The sequence below is a fragment of the Sapajus apella genome, unplaced genomic scaffold, assembly GCF_009761245.1.
Source record: "Sapajus apella isolate SASKATOON/1434 unplaced genomic scaffold, GSC_monkey_1.0 scaffold1, whole genome shotgun sequence".
NCBI classification, from domain to species: Eukaryota; Metazoa; Chordata; class Mammalia; order Primates; family Cebidae; genus Sapajus; species Sapajus apella.
In genome coordinates this window covers 37040901-37054762 of record NW_022436941.1, presented here as the reverse complement: position 1 = coordinate 37054762, position 13862 = coordinate 37040901, and positions in this window count along the sequence as shown.

Below are 13862 nucleotides of genomic sequence, written 5' to 3'. Positions count from 1 at the left end.
AAAAATTTGGAATTGAAAGATGCTCCAGTATCAGACAAAACCTGTTCTGTTAGATGAGATTTCTTCAATTCAGTGACAACTGACTGTCTATAGCTTTTGATTCTGTTCCCTCCATACATGTGCCTCCCTTCTGGACTCCTCCGTATACAACTGTGAAACAATTGTAAAGCTGCACACTCAACAGTCTCGACTCAGAAACATACAAACACCCAGTGTTCAATTCTTTCCAGTGTCTTATCAGCATTATTTTTTGTTTCTGTACGCATGATATTTGCATCACAATAAATACTTATTATAATCAATGTCTGTTTTTAGTAGAAGTGCATTGTTTTCACCTGTGCTTGCTGAAGTTTGGGTTATATAGGTAAGGACTGGCCATTCATATGAGAGATTGCATGTTCTTTGTGTGGAATTTAGGGCACATCTATGGTTGGTCATTGCCTCTTCTCCATCTAACACTGGTTGCTTGGTAAAACTTGGTGCAGCTGATCTCTAGTCTCTAAATGATGGCTCCCTGGTATGAAACTTGAGATGGGCTTTGGTGCCTAGAGGGTATTCTTTCTGCAGCCTCCTAACTTCAAAAATTCTAACTTCCTCTTACTTCTCACAACACCTAATGGATGATATCTGTGTGGGTTGCTGGAGTAACCACCTCCCACTGCCTGACTTCTGCAGCCTGCTCTAGACGCTTAGAAAACCCCAGAGCCCTACCCTGGAGATTCAGCTCAGAGAGAAGTTGAGAACAATCTTTTGCCTATTCTCAGTTATTTGCATGTCCTGGTGCTCAACAAACAGCCAGCTCTATAATGAGATGACTGAAAGATGTTTACCTGTTTTCACAAAGGAGAGCAGAAGGGAATGGAGAAAATGCCAGTGCTTTACAAATTCTCTCCTTTGATTTCCTCTCCATGGATGCCCCTTCTCTTCTCTAATAGCCTCTTTATGTATTTTTTGGTGGTAATATTTTGGTTTCAGTGGAAATTCCTAATGACATATAAGTAGCAGAGAGGTTCGTTTTCCACTTTATCTCCCTACATTATCCTTCAGTGAATATGGATCATTTAGAAATGTGCTTTAAAGAGTGATTTTAGTCCGTCCTCTTTAGTTAGGCAAAACAACACATATGTATTTTATGATAAATGAAATCTCTATCCTATTATAAGATGTCAAGGAAAGATGACAGGAGAGAAAAAAATCTAGGCTAACAAATAGAAATGATGGCTACCAATTTTTGAATGGCTATTAGGTTTAATATATGTGATATATAAATATTAATTCCATCCCACAACCCAGAAATAAAGTCATTGTTTTGCCTATTTAACTGATGTGGAAACCAAATCTAAGAGAAGTCGTCACATACCTAATAAAAAGCAGAGGATATGTTCAGGTTCAGGTTTGGCTTACTTCAAATTCTATATTCTTTCTGTTACACCCCTGATCCTGCCATTCCTCTTGGTTGGCCAGGATCTGAGTCCCATTCCCAAGTATGAGAATTGCCTTTACCTTATGAGTCTTGGAAAAGGTATATTCACCTTCCATTATAGAAAGTGAAAATATTGGATACACACTTCCCTAGCCTCTTTTGGAGGTAAGACATGGACTTATAACCTAGGCTCTGCCAAGTTAGATGCTCTCACTCCAAAATAGAGGACACTTGAGGGAGTTCTCCCTGTCAGCAGTAGCAGTTGCAGGAAGGTTGAATTTCAGGGTAACAAGAGCAATACTTTTGACACCTGCATCAAGTGTTAAGGGATAGCAACGCTGGTCGTGAAGGCCACAAAGTGCAATCCCCTGGGACAGCAGCCATGGCATCCAAATCTACCAGGACAGTAGCCTGATTTGGGATATTATTCTTGGCTATGTCTCTGCTTCTCCATTTCAACAAGTCTGAGGTCCATCTAATATATATATTTTTAAATAAATCTCTTCTTATTTAAATCTACAGTATTTGAATCATTTTAAGCCATTTTCTTCCATCTTTTATTTATGTTTTCTGGGTTTAGAGCACATAGAGTTTACCAGAGAGCTGGGTTGTTAGTATTATTATTGAATATGTTTTGCAAACTATTGTGTATTAGCTCCTTAAAAAGTAGTGTGACTTTTAGAACGTAAAGAATATCATCGCTACAACTTACCTGGAAATACGCAAGAGCTTAAACAATTTTTCATGTAACATAGTAGGCACAGGCTTTGGAATTTGTGAAAAGAGAAGCAAAATAAGCATTTTAAGTAATTAATTTTATGAAGTGATGCTCTTCAGCTGCCATCTGCCTAGCAACACCTGCTCAGTTCAAGGGTTAACGCACATGAAACATTTCCTACTCTTCTCACTCCTTCTTTGCTTTGTAACTGACCAATCTCTCCTTTAACTTTACCTTTCCATTCTTATTACTTTATTTTAGCTTTGTTTTTGTTTTGTTAAGCTTACTCAAACACACACATACACAGGTGCTATACTCAATGGCTCCTTGAGGGCAGATACACGGTCTCATTTGTATTTATCTCTCCAAAGTCAAGCCCGGTTTTTGGCATGAAGTAGACAATCAGTGAATATTTATTTGAAGAAAATAATGAGTACTTTAGATTGTGATATGGTTAATTTCTCCCAAACTTCACCTTTGTTCAAGTCAAATATTCAAGACAGATTTCTCGTTGTGATTTATATAATTCTTCATTAAGCTTTGGTGATTGACTTGGCTTATTCCAAAACCCCAAGTTTCTAAATTCCATCCTTTACACATTTTCTCCCACCCCCAAATCCTTTCATGTAAATCAACATATAATGCATGTGTCCTACACAGCCAGGTGGCAAAGGATCTATGACTATTGTTTTAAACTTTAAAAATCCCCTCTGAAATACCATGATGTTAATATCAGCATGTTTTAAACTGTTCCATACTCTCACTTTTCCTGTTCCCATTCCGTGCAGGTACTTTGAACCCATTATGACTTGGAAGAAAGCTTTTGGTTGCTTCATGACAGATGGTTTGTGTTGGTTATGTTAAACGTTTTAAATATAATTTTAGGAAGAGAGAAGTTTAGATTGGACTTAGACATGCCTTTAACTTTGTATGCTTACAGGCTACCTTCCAAAGTTCTGAGGTACAGTCATTATCCTAGCCTATAGTGTAAAACTATTTGTGTTATCGGTCTCAGAATTCTGAATTTCATGCTGTGAAATATGGGGGTTCCATTTTGTAACACTCCCTTTCTAGAACCTACTCTTTATTTTCAAAGAGAACAAGGGTTGTAGGGGAAGAAAAGAATGAGGATAATAATGGCTCCATTTTTACAAGCACCCTGTCAGGTTTTTGTGATGTAACCTCTGTAAATTTAAGTAAAGGCAGGTGAGAAAGACCCAGGGGCTCCAGCCACACAAGGCTGCCCTACATGTACCTACTGTTCTATCTAACCCTAACTCTCTCCTAGTCTTTTAAAGGAGAAAAGAAAAGGACATGAATAGTTCCTGTCTGTTGTACTGCAGACTGGATAGAATATATCAAAGAGGAAATTATACGTCTGGGATTTGGAAAACATTCATTATAGCTGATCATAGAACAAATTGACATGGTCTGTTGCAATGTGCTGGCCTTACAGTAGATTTAAATATATAGAACAAAGGCAAGGACAGGCAGTAGCGTGACCTTGATTTCCAGTCAATTTCTTTAAATATCCTTTTAAGATTTCTATATTTCAGGCTTACAAAAAGATACTGAGCTCCTTCTTGAAAAAGAAACTATGTTAAAGGTTATATTGTATAAAAAGATACCTTAAAGGCATTTACAGTTTATTGGGGGAGGAGGTGTCAAAGAAATATACCAAATTATAATATAACATTTAATAACAATCATCTCATGTTGAGTAAATACCCTGTGCTTCAAATAATTCTGATTATTTTATTAATAAGACCTCCTTTGACCTTCATAACCACCCTATTATTATCTACATTTTACAAATAAGGAAACTGAGGTATAGGGAGGTTAGGCAACTTGCCTAAGACCACACAGCTAGTGAATAGTGGAGTAGAATTCATACCCAGCCAGTTTGGCTGCTGAGCATGTATTCTACACAATAATAAGAGAAGATGTAAGGCAGTATGTGTTAAATGAATGTGTATTCTAGAGATAGAAAAATGACGAATTGGGATAAATCTGCTTCTTAGGGGGTTAGACCACTTTCTGCTTGCCTTCCTGTTGTTTAGAAAAGTTGCTATTTTTTGTTTTAATTTTTATTAGTTGGGAGTACGTAAAAACTGAGGGATTTTTACATTAACATCCAGATGTGGACTTCTCTTGACAATTCAGAAGATTTGGATATCTTTGCCCACATTCTTAGGAGAAAATACTTTCTACAGCTAAGTAGGTTCTGTTCACTTTAGAATTGGCATTGCTCTTCAGTCGGCCACAGTCCCACCACTCCCTCTTGTTTCCCACAGAAGAACTGAGTGTCAGCTTCCATTTATCATCCTGCTTCCATAGTTTTTTTCTCTTGTGGTAGAGTTAGGGAGAAAAATGTCTCTTATACTCATGTCTATCAAGTGTGAGAAAAATGAGAAATATATGTTGATACTAGGCATTTACACTTACTCATGTTTTCTTCCAGGTTTGTAAACATGAGGATGTATACTATGTAGGCTGTAGCACAAGGCACAATTGGAGGAGAAACCTGTGCTGAAAAATGAAAGGAATTTTCTTGGGTCTCAGAGAGTAGATGGATTTTGTAGGCAGAGAGAGGCATGGCAAGGTACCTTAGGGAAGGTAGGAAGTTTAAATGGGTAAAAATCAAACTGCAGTTTTTACAAATAAAAGATTCATTCGCAAAATAAGCATTATCAGTTTTCAACTGGAGTAATTTGTGATGGTTTTGGTTACTTCCTGGGTTGAAATGCAAAGAATGCTTAAACAAGTCTAAGAATATTTTAACGAAAGGGCCAATCATGTCTTCTTTTTTACTCTGTCCCTTGTCTGCAAGACAGACACAAAAATGCATACACACGCACACAAACATACTAGGAAATACACAAACATGTATGAACAGCCACATACACACTGCTTTTTTCTTTCTTTGAATTGTTTAATGGATTTAGGGGACAGTGTGATTGTTATAACTGTAACAGTAACTGAATTGCCAGACCATAATTACATCAGATGATTTGGGTAACAGCATTAGAGAGCTTATTTTCCTTCAAGTAGGCACTTACAGATCTACCGGGTCACAGATGCAATAATGATTAACGGGTGGGCCAGTGATGCCTTAAAGATAGAATGGACAGATGACCATGTCCATGGGATCACCAGTCATTTAATGGTTTGACTTTCCAAATCCCAGGCCAGGCCTTCTGTCGTGGTTTTATCTCTGCCAGTCCTGAGTGCAACCTCCTCTAACCCTTTCTCCAGATGAAAAAGAAATGCATTAAAATGTAGTTTTAAATAGGTTATTAAGCTGGCATCTTTCAGAATAATAGAGAACAATTTCAGAACTGTGCTTGAATGCATTTGACCACATCATCTTCATATACAATGAGCCTCACTGAGTGTCAGTTTGCTACACTTCACTGTACTTAAAGGTAGTTCTCAACATAATAGTCCATTCCAATTTATCTTATTCCAGTAAAATGAGTATTTTGTAAACTCCAGAGGCACAATTTCCCTTCTTATGTATTCAGTTTTTAAAGTATCACATTTAAACAAAAAGCAAACCTTTAAATACCCCCCTCATTCTTCTATACGCCTATATTTAAATGACTATATATCAGAGTGAAATAATTTGTGGTAACTGCAAATTCTTAAGATGTAGCCTGGCTAAGTGACTTCTGTTCAATACCAAAATATTGCTTAATAAACTGCTTGAGGCAAAATAGGAATTCACAAGTGTTAAGTGTATTTTTCTCTCTTCTGATATAACTGTGGATTTCAAACATGTAGATTTGGGATCCATGCACAATGAAATTACTGTCCTGCAGGTGCATAGTAACAAACATAAAACATGGAAAGTTTATGCAGGCATATGTGAAACCAAGTGTTAACCAAGCTTTAGAATTGAGAAAAGTCTCCCTAGCATTTGATACAGTAGAAAGGGTCTAGATATTTTGGGGTTTTATCTTGTAACTGCTAATTTTAGTCTTTAAGGTATTCCCTCCTTCTCCTTTCCTCTCTCTCTCCCTCCATCTCACCCTCCTTTCAACCTTGAGTCTACTCCGTCATTCCTTTGTAAATTTAGTAGCTTTTGTGTGCCAGTTACTGTGCTAGCTGCTGGGAATACAAACATCCTTACATTGGTTTGTTAGGGCTGCTATCACAAAATACCACAGAGTAGGGCTTTAACAGAAATTTATTTCTCACAGTTTGGAGGCTAGAAGTTAAGATCTAGATGTCAACCGATTTAGTTGCTCCTGAGGCCTCTCTCCTTCACCTGCAGGTGGCTGCGTTCTCAGTGTGTGCTCATGTGGCTTTTCATTTGTACACAGACATCCCTGGTATCTCTTATAAGGACACAAGTCATATTGGATCAGGGCCTACTCATATGACCTTATATAAGCTTAATTACCTTTTTCAAGGTCCTATCGCCAAATAGTCACATTATAAGGTTCTGGGAGTTTGAACTTCAACATATTAATTTTTTTCAGGGATGGGGGACACCATTCAGTTCTATAATACACCCTAAGATAAGGCACCTATCTTAGAGAGGCTTACGATATGAGGAGGAGGTCAGAGAACTAAACAAAAGTATGAATCACTTGATCAAAAATGTCACTTTACCTCTCAATTTCTCAGCATTTTTGTTTGTTTTTGTTTTTGTTTCCCCTGCTAATGGAAGATTGGGTAAATAATACCCAGGCTTCCTTACAGCTTTTGATGTCTGTGTCTGAAGTTAGGGCTAAAGCACAAAGTGAAATAAATACAGAGGATGGGAGGGAAGCCTGACCGGGCAGCAGGGAGAGCAGCAACAGGAGGGTGACTGTTGCTTCCCCAAGGGGCACCGCTCGACCTCCATCAGTCCTCTTCAGTTTTCTAAGAATGCTTCAGTCCATCATCTGTTTTAGGGAGTTGGTGATTTTTATCAATCAGTCACCTGCTGACTGTGCATTCTGTAAGAATGAACAAAAATTTAACAAATTCTCCCAAAAACCCACCCCCAAACAAAACACTTCTTGGAATTGGGTGGATGTCATGTTGTCTGAATTTAGGAACTGTTTCCTTAAAAGAATTCCAAAAATACGTACCACCACATCAACAACATAACCGCTGGCCCACATAATATTGAAGGAATACAAAGGAAACCCTTAGTGTTGCATATTCAGAAACAAATATAGGGCTTATTTTCATAAGTTGTGATTCTCCTTTCTGAAAGTGAATTTCCCCTTTTTCTTTTACCTTTTATCCAGTGTGAAGTAATTTAAAAACCCATTAACACATATTGCCATGTTAATTGGATGATATTCTTCAAGGTCAAGAAACTATCAATAGATATTGAATGGTGACTATAAATAAACTCATCATAGTAATTAGATTTGTCAATTAAAATTGGGAACAGCTAACTCTTTATGACTGGATTAAAGGTAGATCACTTTGGAAAAATAATTTTGCTCAAACATAATAGATGAAGATTAAATGATGATCTCATATGCAAGTTTGATCCCGTGAATGAAATAAGCTCCTGTTTTTTTTTTTTTTATATCAAAAGATTAAGAAAATCCTGGAAATGTGGATACTTATGAATTTTCCCTAAAAATACAAAAAAATTAAAAGAAAGTAAAACTCCAATGTAGTATGTATCAATGGGTAATAAGTTCTAATATTTATCAAAAACTTGGTCTATACTGGTCTGTATACTAAAACTTTAAATGCATTATGTATTTTATTTCTTGTGAAAATTGCATGAGGTATATAATTATCTTCTCTTTGCAGGTGAGACTGTTCCAAGGTTGCTCTTACTGTAAGGGCTGGAGCTAGATGAAAGTTTAGGTCCATCTAACTCCAAGCCTGATGCTCTCTCCACCTGTCCATATGTGCATGACTAGATAAATATTTTAATTAGTATTACTTTGTTCATTATTTCCTCCATGTGATAAGGTTTCTGGTGAAGAAAAACGGAACCCTTGTTTCAGTTTTTGTAGATTTGGAAAAGCTATTCTGAAAACCAAACCACATATTTATTGTATATTTCTCCATTTTTTAACTTGGAAATTGTACAGTATATACATGTGTGTGGCCACTATTTGTATTCATTTTTGTTGGTGGCACAGAGCTATATATTTTTCCATATGTTTGTGTTCCCTCTTTTTAAGGGGTCCAAATTGCATAGCACTTTTAACATCATTGGTCTGGAAATGCCAGGTGTTTGTTGCATGGAAGGGAGGTGTGATTATCAACTCCTGAAGGCCACAATCTGATAGATTCATGCAGAAAATAATTATTAAGTGCCCATCATATGCCAAGGCCTGGTCTAGGTGCTAGCTATATAGCAGTGGAGTCAAAAGACGAAAATCTCTGAACTCAAAGTGCTTCTATTCTGGGAACAGAAAGACAAAATCAGAACATGGTCTCAGTTCGGTCCCACCGCAAAGTGCACTCTTTACCATTAAACTAATCTGCCTGGTCGTATCAGCTGAGTCACTTTTTTTTTTTTTTAACTCAACAAAAAACTGCTCTTGGTGGTGGTTGTGGGGTTGACGGGGGCCATAGAGTGTATGGTTGATAGTTGGAACGTAACACTAAGGTTCATCTTAGTTTATGGAAGTGCCATACTGCCTGCTGACATGACATCTGAGAACATGATACACTAGGGAGGGCTCCACACTTTTTGATTGTTGCAGGAAAATACCTGGAGTATATGGTATGCCAGATTTCCAGAGGGACTAGCCCCAGAAACTTCTGTCGCGAACAGTTACTGTACAACGTAGGTTTCAATACTGAAAACCAACTTGAATGCCACCGTTTAATTTACTCAAATGAATGTTTTTATTGAGCAATCACTATGTCTTAGATGCTAAACAATAGATATAAAAGATGAAAAAGAGTCTTATCCTCAAATAGTCAAGATTTAGTGGGAGAAATCACTATAAAATAATTATAACTCTACTGATAAACACTGGTACATGTATAGATACATATATATACATACATATATATGTTCATATACATTACCATGTTAGTGTACACATATATAAACTGCTGTGAGTGAGGATTCTTTATATCTGGGGAAGTAAAGGAAATGTTCATAGTGAGAGGTAATATTTCGGCTAGATGATGAAGGCTTACTTGTAGTTTTCGAGGAAAAGGATGAGGGTGGATGAGTGAGGGCTTTTCAGTAAGTTAAATGCAAAGCAAAGATTTGGTGACATGACAAAAGGGGACATCTAAAACAAATATCAAATATTTTGACATTGATAGAATATTGGCTGTAAGGGTAACTGAAAATAAGGCTGAAGAGAACACAATGTGTGCTGTGCTGGATCTGAGGGTAAGGAATGTAAACTTGGCTTTTAATCTGATGGTAAGGAATGTGAACTCCTTTCCATGCTCCTCAAATTGAGAACAGATACTTCAGGGAATATGGGGTTGTCAGAGTGGTACAGAGGTCAATATATAAACCTGGCCTCTCTGTAATACCAACGTTTTCTTGATTACCTTGAAGAAAAAAAGAACACCTGATTTAAAAATACTAACCATGGATAAATTATGAAGAAGAATGCAAAATTCACATGCATTTTAAATTTTCACATCTATTTATTGAAGTGCAGTATACAGAGAGAAAAAATCAGTGTAGAGATGGTGAATTTATACTGATGGCAACCAGTACTCCATCAAGAAATAGACTATTAGCAGCACCCCTGAACATCCCCGGTGTGCCTTACCAGTCTTTCTCTACCTCCTTTCACCAAGAGGAAGCCCTGTCTTGACTAACAGCAGAGGTTAGTTTCATCTGTTTCTGAACTTTACAGACATGAGTATTCGTTTGTGGCTGGCTTCAGCCATACAACATGTGTGGGAGATTTAACAACACTTTTGTGTATAATTGTAAACTGTTCGTTCTCACTGTGATATAGTGTTCATTGTGTGAGTATACCACATTTTGTTTATTTATTCTGCCACAGCTTGGCATTTGGGCAGTTTGCAGATTTTCACTATTCCAAATAAATGTGATGTGACATAAAACTCTGTCTTTTCATGAATGTATGTCTAACAGCAAAGTTGCTGTAGGTTTGAATATGTTTACCTTTAAAATATATAATTTTTCAAAGTGATTGTGCGATTTGTACATATACTAGCAGTGGACAATATTAGAAGTTTGGTTGCTCTATATTCTTGACAAAATTTTCCATCTTTGATTTTACTCATTCTGATTGTGATTTTAATTTGTATTTCCCTAGGAAATAATTTTCCTAATTTTTTTGCATATTAGTCTGTTCTCAAACTGTTATAAAGAACTTCCCTGGCCAGGCATGGTGGCTCTCACCTGTAATCCCACAACTTTGGGAGGCCAAGGTGGGCGGATCACAGGTCAGGAATTTCAGACCAGTGTGGCCAACATAGTGAAACCCTGTCTCTACTAAAAATATAAAAATTAACCAGGTGTGGTGGAAAGCACCTGTAGTCCCAGTTACTCAGGAGGCTAAGGTGGGAGAATCGCTTGAACCCAGGAGGCAGAGGTGGCAGTGAGCCAAGATCCCGCCATGGCACTCCAGCCTGGGTGACAGAGTAAGTCTCTGTCTCAAAACAAAACAAAACTAAAAAAAGAACTTCCTGAGTCTGGGTGATTTAAAAAGGAAAAGAAGTTTAATAGACTCACAGTTCTGCATGGCTGGGGAGGCCTCAGAAAACTTACAATTGTGGAGGAAGGGGAAGCAGGCAACTTCTTCACAAGGCAGCAAGAAAGAGAGCAGAGCAGGGGAAACCACCACTTACAAAACCATCAGATCTTCTAAGAACTCACTCACTATCATGAGAGCAGCATGGGGGAAGTGCCCCCATGATTCAGTCAACTTCCACCTGGTCCCTCCCTTGACATAATGGGGATTACAATTTGAGATGAGACTTGGGTGGGGACACAGAGCCAAACCATATCACTTTTGTTATTTAGATGTCCTATTTGGTTATGTTTATTCATCTTGGGTCCATCTTTTCATTGGGTTTTTATGCTTTTGTTTTTCTTATTGATTTGTAGTAATTCATTATATATTATAGATATGAGGTCTCTGCCAAATACCTGTATTGCCAATATCTTCTTGCAGACTGTGTTGATGTATACAGGTTTTTAGCTAATATATAAGACTTGAATAAAATTATGTTCAGTTCAATCACTTTGGGTTATGCCCAAGTCAAAAGTCACTTCATCAAACACTATCTAGGTATAGGTGTAGTCATTGGTTTGGGGGATATAACTGCTCTCGTTTTCAGTAGACAGAGGTAGGTAATAGACACACACACACAAACACAAAATACAACTGTATTTCTACATCTATCTGTATATTATTAAATCAATCAGTTCATACTATACATATATACACACACATGCATAATGTACACACACACATATATATATATTTAATTCCAATCCAACACCATAGATTTCCTTTAATTTTTTCTTTTCTATAATTGTTAGTCTTTTCTCTACAATGAGAATCCTGGTTCCCTTTATTCTCAACATAGTTATTTGATCACTGTCACTGTCTGTAGCCAATCTGCTGTCTCATCACCTTTCCCTTCCTGCCCTCTGGACCTTGTCTTCCTAACTGCTCAGGCTTTAGTATCTGTTACCAGGCTCCTCCCTCACATAACATGAGCTTCTCTTCCACTGGCGCTCAGATACTTCTAGGTAGGCTGTTCCCACTGCCCCCACTCCCTTTCTGCTTCTGAGTAGAAGCCCTTTTCACCCATCAATGCCCCAACTTCTCACTTGCCCAGCAGACCACCTGCAGCTTCATGCTGGCATCTACCTTGCCTGGCACTATTTGTTAGTTTTTTTACTGAATTATTCAGGAAAGGGAAGGTAGAAAAGAAGGATAATGAAAAGGAACTATTTAATTTCCTATTTTGTGCTTTTTTCCAAATGTTATAAATTTTACATTTACTTTAAGTAAATAGGTCAATCTTTTGAGTGATTTATTATATCACCTTTGAGTTTAAAATGTGATGTCATATAGAGATATTGAAAAATATATTATTTTTTCTAACTTTCTACATTTAGTTATCTAATCAATAAAATATTACTTTTGTTATTTAATGTGAGGGGAAGATCTAGGCTAATTTTTTTCTTATTATTGCAATCCCACCTTCTTTGCTTTACTCTTAATTTTATGTCCTGTGGCTCCCCTTATCCCTTTTCTTTTTTAATCTGCATTTATTTTTCCTCTCTACAATCTTGTCTCTGTGTTCTCTCAAATCCTGCCACCAAAGGTCACAAGCTCTGCCAGCTCCTCCCTACGGTGCCCTTTGCTTTCCCCTCTGCCCTCATCTGGATGCTTTCAGACTATCAAAACTCCCACTCCTTGAGTAATTGTCAGCTAGGTTTTAGGCAATCAGGCTGATGAGTCATTCCCAGTCATGAATGCCAAATAAATCACAGATATGTAAGGCTCATCTTAAGAAAGGTTTGGCAAAAAAGGACCCTCTGGTTCTCTAAGATCTTCCAGCCCTAATGTCCAGTGTGCAGCCAATATCAGCAGAATTATGTTTTTCTTCTTCCTATGAGGGAACTGTCTTGCCCTAAGCAAAGAGGGACTTCCTGCTCCAATAGGCTTTTACCCCTGGAGTAAACTGGTCAGAAAAGCAGAAGCATCTCAACACAGTGTCTTCAAGCCTACTTGTTCTTACACTCCTTGCCCCCAGATGAACAGAGAAATGCTGCATTTGAGTGCTGGAAACAGCCATGTATGTGAACTGGTTTACATCAACTCCTCAATGTAATACCATGAAAATCACAATCACTCATTTGATTGCTGCAGGTTTTATATGACAATATCACTTACATTTTCACAATATCAGATTTTAAAGTTCTATGGCATGATTATCAGTTCACAACTTTAAATAAGTAGCCATTGAGGGAGCAAAGAGATAAAGATGATGTTTAAAGAATATGCACTGAAAGGACTAAAGGTCAGTGAGTAATTTCCTTTTCTCTTGATTCCCAGGTGAATGCCTTTGTGAGGAACTTTGTATTTATTTTAGGGAGATGCTTATGTCCTGAGTAAAGTCAGAAAAGGCACTAAAATAATGTGGTTATAATTAGGAAATAGTTGGGGATGAGGAGGGAGAGGGAATTTGTATATGTGTGCTGAGTGATTTTTGAAAACTATCTTCAAGGTGAAACTAATAAGCTAACCCTTTGCCAATCTTTCTGAAACATACAGTCAACCTTCAATGATATAAGGGAGCAGTGGTGTGTATAATTAGCAAAGAGAGGAGAGTTCCTTACCATTTTCTATTAATGTGAGCAAGGGGGAATTGATTCAGGTTGCTTAGTAGACAGGAGAGGAGAGGATCTCTTTTCTCATCAACTCTTCAACGCTTCTTCCTTCCTTCTCTTCATTTTAAGCTATAATTTTGTTTATTTCACAGAAGAGAAATAATCAGGAGAGAATTTTCTGTCTTTCTGTCTTCACATCTTTCAACCCTGCAGATCTGTGCGTATACACTCTGCCTTCCTCCTTCAAGGTGGAGGAAACATGTTTCTAGCTATGGCAACACCCTTCACTCACCCACCCTCCAACCCCCACTATTTGTTCTTAAGTCTCTATCCCTCTGGCTTAACCAAGGCCATGACTCCAGTTATCTCTTTTCTCTTACTTCATCATTTCCTGCTTTTTTTTAACCAAATCTTTCTTTTCAATGAACAAATATATAAGCTTTCTGAACAAATAT